At 50.6% G+C, this 6385-nt stretch overlaps 1 long non-coding RNA gene across 1 annotated transcript; it reads right to left on the bottom strand.

The window, feature by feature from the left end:
• Nucleotides 1–18: 18 nt before the first annotated feature.
• Nucleotides 19–6250, bottom strand: LOC130588086 (uncharacterized). The gene is made up of 3 exons (XR_008966904.1): nucleotides 6073–6250; nucleotides 3006–3071; nucleotides 19–85 (listed from the first exon to the last, which is right to left on the bottom strand). It is a non-coding gene; the product is annotated as an uncharacterized LOC130588086 (long non-coding RNA).
• Between the last annotated feature and the right edge of the window lie 135 nt (nucleotides 6251–6385).

The raw sequence follows: 6385 nt of genomic DNA, 5'->3' as shown, positions 1-6385 counted from the left end.
AGGCAATACTTGCATGGAGCGCAGGGCCAGCAGCTGCACAAAGGTGTCTGCTCGGATCTCGTGGATCTTGTTGTGCTGGAGACCRCTGCAAAAACACAAACTGCTTTGAGAAGAGAGCTGCAGGCAGCGTTCCTGCCTTGACCCCATGACAGAGTGACCCCCCAGACCATGGGCAGCCCCTCCCTCCGTGGGGCCAGCCCCTGAGCGGGGGGGACAGGAACCGGGGGAGGGGACCTGGGGGTCACTGTGGGTCACTTGGAGTCAGTTTTGTCCATGTATTGATCACTGTTGGTCAGCTATTGATAACGATGGATCAGTTATTGCTCAATGGTCACTCAAGGTCACTCAAGGTCACTCAGCAGTCACTCAGTGGTCACTCAGGGGTCACTCAAGGTCACTCAATGGTCAATTCCCCTCTCCAGAATTGGAAGCTGGACATGCTGTGTGACCTGGGGGTCACTCTGAGCCCATTTATCGATTGCTATYGATCTGTTATYGATCACTAYGGAATWGGTTATCAATCAGTTATTGATCAGRGATCACTCAGGGGTCACYYCCCCYRCCCASGAGTGGAAGCTGGAYAYTCTGTGTGACCTGGGGAAGGTCTTTGTCTCAGTGCAGCAGATGCAGACTGTCACAGGGGGAGTTGCTGTGCTTGGGACACCTACTCTGATTGCAGGAGTTAAACAGGATGAACAGCACAACACGTCAAAGCCATTCTCTCCTGCAGCTAGGGGCTCAGACAGCCTCTACTTTTGATGCCATCGAGACTCAGTAAAGAGCTGCTGATGTGCAGCAGCCAAAGGTGCTCTGTTATCTCCAWATCCACACTGGTTTCCCACTGCTCKGCCCTAAAGCCTCCAAACTGCTTCACCCAGAGGACAAGCAGAGAGTCTGGAGCCAGGGATAAACACCCAGCTCTGGGTGACCCTTCAGGAAGGACCACGTGGTACTGCCCTTTGCCTTTGCCCTTTGCCTTGGTGAGGATTAAAGAGCTTTGAGGGCTAAAGAGTTTGATGAAGAAAAGTCTTGATGTCTTGTTGAGCCCACCGTCCACATGAAGTGCCTCAACCTCTCCTGTCCAGCTGCCTCCTTCAACCCCTGGGGAAGGAGAAGGAGCAGGGGGAGAGCTCACACCGACTCTGCTGACTGACCCACACACTCTCACACCCTCAAGGGACACCCTGCATGCTCCAGCCATGCACCTTGTGGGAAAAGCTCAGCTCCTCAGGTTTGTTTCCCCTGGTGTGACATGACAGTGAATTTTTATTCAGATTCTAGCAGAATGTCCAACATTAATTAATTCCCAGACCTGCAGAAGCAGTGTCCCCACTGTGACCTTCTTCAAGGGGACACTGCTGCTGCCTGGTGCTCACCTGCAGCAGCTCCCTGGGCAGTTTTTAGGTTAGTAACCTGCCTGTAGACCCAGAAATGATCTTGGTTCATCTCACACAAGGACCTTCCCCTGCTGGCTGTAATGCCCCAGCTGGCATTTGGCCACATGTTCCTGTTWCAAAGGTGGGCACTTGGGGCTGATCCCTCAGTGCCCCACAGGCTGGCATCAMTCCTACCTCTAGCCAGGATTTCATGTGGGTGCCACTGGAAGCTCTGGGCAAAAATTTGGGGGCCTCAGTAATGGGAAGAGGTGGAGGTTGGGCAGAAGGGGTATTGGAGCACGGTGGAAAAAAATAAYTTAGGGGTGTTTTAGTGTGAAGGATCACTTGTGTGGTGCAGGTAAAGGCCTGCACATGGGCACTCACAGCAGGAGATGGCACACCTGGGTTGTTTCTGTGCCAGGTTGTACCACCAGGCACCMCCAGACTTGTTTCCAATGTTTTTACCAGCAGGAATGCTGATACCTGATGGGGGTGGGGCTTACAGGGCAATAACTTTGGGGTTAAGGGATCAAGTACTCATTTTGTAAAAAAAAAAAATTAATTCAAGGCTTAATCTATTTGGCTGCAGTAGCCAGAAGCTGCGATTTATTGCGGTTTTGTATTAATGTTAAGTCTGAATTTGGCATATTATATTTTTTTTTAAGAAGGAACTTAGGGAGAATGTGTAAAACTACAGGTTTGGAAATCTTATCATTTGTCCTTTTTTTGGTGTCCTTTCTATTTTTTTCCAAACGTCCTCCTGGGGTACTCTTCCAGCTGCCATAAAAGGCAGCAGTGTAACTGTCATTTCCAAGTGGTTTCACACAATGTCTAATGTCCAGTTTGCTCAGGCTGGGTGAGCTGCTCTGGGTATCCAGGCTGGGGTGCTGCAGAGAGCAGGGACAACCTCTCCTGGTTTTTTATGGGGATACTGCTCCCATACATCTGTTCTTCCAGGTAGCAGAATTCTGTAAAAAGCCATGAAGTCTATTGCATTTTTTTAAGTTTTTCTCAAAAAGGCCAAGAATTTGTGTTCTATTTGACGTGCAGAGCCAGATTTCCAGACACTTTGAGCTGAGTATGAATAACTTTGTCTCAGAGCAACAGCGGTGCCTCCCAAGGCCTGGAGAGGACCCAATTCAAGGGCTACACCTGAGGACAGAAACCTGAGGAAAGGATTCTGAGGACAGAAATATGAGGAAAGGATTCTGAGGAAAGAATCCCCCTACTCTCAGGAGGGGCTGGCCCTGGGCAGGATGGGCAGGAGCTGCTTTTTGCCCACAGCATGGGACACAGAATACTTTTATGGTGGACATAAACCCCATTCCCCATAAACCCCATTCACTGGAGTTAGTGCAGTGAATTCAGTGCTGCCACATCCTACTGCTGTTTGAAATATCTGGGACCTCTGAAATGACCTGAAGGAATTAAGCTCCTATGCACAGGGAATGTATTTCCACTCTATATGTGCACAGGGGCAAAGCTCTGGTCTGTTTTCACTCCAAACAGGGAGTTAAAATGTCCAACTTTCCCAGTGCTTAGGGGGGTTTGTGTGTGGGAATTGCCCCTCTCCCAAAAAGAGCCTTTTTCCCCAGGGCACAGTGTGAACAAGGACATCTCCATACTCACAGCTCCTCCAGCTGCTGGCATTGGTGGAAACTGGGCAGCTCTTCGATTTGGTTGTGTGACAGCTCTCTGCAGGGGAAGGACAGCACAGGAACGTTGGGACATCAAAGGCAGTGGCCCTGAGCCCTCCCTTGCAAGGCAGGCGCTGCTGAAGAGCGGGGTGAGCTCACTGCATCCTGCACAGCTCAGCTTTTGGAAACCCCAGTGAGGGCTTCTCCCCTCATAGTACCCCCAGGGAGTGGGATTCCCATTCTGCACCTGATGCTCTGTGCAAGGTGCCCCATGACTTCCCCACCTGTCCAGCCCCAGCCCAGCTCCCTCCAGCCCAGCCTGGACAGCTGGCCTGGGCTTGTCCTCCCAGAGGACAATGTGCCTGCAGAGCCCAGGGAGGTTTTGACCAGCCAGCTGCTCTCCTCCTTCCTGGCACAGCAAACCCACTGCCCATTGCCTGCTCCCCATTCAGCTTTTCCCAAGGTTAGGGAAGGGATTGTGACATTGGCAGGGATTTGGTTCTGGACATTATAGACTGAAAACCTCTGGTCCCTATTCTTTGAAATGCTGTCACTTGAAAGCAGTTTGCAGCAAACTCCTCTTCACACTGGTTCATGGCCCAGTGTCATGTTAGTGTCCAGAGTAGAGAGGTTTGATAGTCAGAGGAAAACCCACCCCGGCACAGCTTATTGAGAATTTACTGAAGCTGRAACAGGCTGGGTAAGGAGAAATGTTTAATCCCAGCTCTTTCCCCCACCAGCAGAGACTGGATTTGTGGTTGTTCAAGGGAAATTTGCCCCGGGGTAAAGTTTTGTATGTGGCTTTTCTTCTGACTTTCCAAACTCAGTTTCCATCTTTCTGCCAATGGATTGCTCCTAAATTTGTTTTTTTTTTTTTTTTTTTTTTTTTTATTGGAAGACCAATATATTTCTTTTTTGGATTGGTGTATTTTTTGTAATTCCTAAATTTGTTTTTTTATTTTTCTTTTTTTTGCCAACCCCCTCACCACCAGTTTTCCATGGTGGAGAGGAGGAGGTGGGGAAAAGCAAGGAAAAGGTTTGTGCTTGGTTCTGGTGGCTGTCACCCAGTATGGAGAAAGAACATCAATCACTTTTCCCTGGACCCTGTGTCAACCCATAGGGCTTGACAGGGCTGCAGCTTAGCTAACAGTGATGGGGGAGAATCAGCCCTGGGAGTTATTTCTGGTTCCTCCAAAGTGAGGGTAACCAGGTGCAGCCAAGAATCTCCAAACAGAGCAGCCTCAGTCACTCACACTTTGCTGGGAACAGACCAGGAGGAAGGTGCCAATGGCACCAAGGAACTTCAGCTCTGCTCAGGCGAGTTTCACCTATTTCTGCCTGACAAGAAAGACAAATCTTGCAGTGCTCCAGGAGCATTTGGAACTCTCCCAGGCACAGGGTGGGATTTTCGGGGTGTCTGTGCAGGGCCAGGGGTTGGACTCAATGATCCTGGTGGGCCCCTTCCCGTTCAGGATGTCCCAGGGTTCTGTGATATCTGTGCCCTGAGCAGCAGCTCTGGATGGAAGCAGCAGGACGATGCCAAAGGCTGTCCTGCCTGTGCCATCCCAGGATGGCTGTGACCCTCTGTGGCTGCACAGCCCCTGTGCAGGATCTCTGCAGAGAATCCTCATCGTGGTGTGAGGCCAGAAATGCAGCCCTGACTGTGCCATCTGTGTCAGATGTGTCACAGGCGTGGCTCCCACTGCTGCCAGGGGACAAGCAGAGAGCAACCTCTGGGGCTGTGGAGACAGGAGGCCGAGGCATTGCAAAGGCAGGAGAGTTGTAAACATGCACAAACATTGGCCCACATCCTCTCTCTCCAAACTCTGTAAGCAATGCGATTAATTGCAATTAATGTGATGAAAGTTTACCAGGGAAGAGGAACAAGGAGCAAGGAACAAGGTGGGGTGTGCCAATAAAACTGTCCCACATGGAGGGACAGGCACAAAGAGCAGGCTCTGCTGTGAGGTTTTGCAGTCTGATAACTTGCAAACATAAACAGAMATTTGGGACTCAAAAGCCTGGGCCAGACCAAGGCTGCACTTCCATAGCAAGGCATCCACTGAATTGGTTCAGATGTCTAAAGATGAGAGATCTTCCCTACAGGGACTGCTGGAGCCAGAAGCCTGTAATCTCCTAAGTTACAAATTGTCTCCTTTTATTTTTATGTTTTATTCTTGTTTCCAATTTCTGTGATCAAGAATTCACTCCTGTTGCTTTCCTGGAACAMACTTGTTTTCTTTTTCAGCTTGCTTGTATAAAGACTGATGAGAGGCAAGCCTCCTGTTGCCCTAAGGCTGCAAACTTGTATAAATCTGGCTCATGACTCATTTCCTGAGGATGTCTTTGACTGCAAACATGATTKGGGATCTCAGGAACCCGGGGTGTGATTCCTGAGATGATGCAGGATCTTTCTGAGAYGTTGGTTTCATCCTGTACCAAGATAAAGGAGCAGGCTCATTCAGGGCCTGGCTAAGCAGACAGAGCAAAGAAACAGAGACTGAGCAAAACCCAGATCTGGCTCTGCTGCCCCACATGAGGAAATGCGGCCTCACAGGTCTCCATCAGGCCAGCCCTGATCCCTCCTGGGGTATGAACAGGATCTTTCTTCCATCTGATGGCACTTGTTGGAGCTCGAACTGCAACAAGCCGAGGCAGGGACAGAAAGTGAATTAATTCCCCTGTGTTGTTGGGCTAAGAGCTTCAGCATGGCTGGGAGCTCTGGAATGCTGTGGCTGTTCTTACCCAGCTCCCTTTGTGCCCTCTCTGCTCTCTGGGCATGGGGCAGGGCGGTTCCTGCTGGTGCAGAGCAAGGAGGATGTGCCTGATGGCAGCCCTGACACCACAACATCATCCTGGCTCAAGAAGAGCGCTCAGGAACAAGAACTCAAGGTGGTGATTAAAAAGGTGGACATTTCTCCATGGAAAAGATAATGGGAACCAGAACCAYGGGATGGTCTTCCACAGCTGCTCCTGTCCCTGAGCTCGACTGAAGGACAGCCCTGTTCCTGATGGCATTTTCCTGAGGAGCAGGCAGGACAGAGACACACGGTACTCACAGCACTCGAAGGCTGGGCAGCTGCTGGCACATCCTTCTGGGGAGGAAATGGATRCCTGCCCGGGTCAGGGTCCTGGAGGGATGGAGGAGAGACAAGAAATAGTGTTGCTGACAGCCAGGGCCAGACTCTGTGACCCAGAAGCCCAGATAGTGGCAGGAGGGACAATATCAATGGACAGTGAATACCTGGAGGGGATAAAAACTCTCTGGCAGTTTTGGAAACAGACCCTGCTGCTGGACCTGGCTAAGGTGAATGTGCCCATAAAGAGTTCTGGGCCACTGCTGAGTGCTGAATTCCGGCTGTCCTTGGCCAC

The sequence above is a fragment of the Malurus melanocephalus genome, unplaced genomic scaffold (assembly GCF_030028575.1).
Source record: "Malurus melanocephalus ecotype Western Australia unplaced genomic scaffold, MMel_1.1 scaffold_3307, whole genome shotgun sequence".
In the NCBI taxonomy this organism is placed as follows: Eukaryota; Metazoa; Chordata; class Aves; order Passeriformes; family Maluridae; genus Malurus; species Malurus melanocephalus.
Note: the sequence above shows the minus strand (reverse complement) of the source record. Positions and strands in the feature narration are given on the sequence as shown.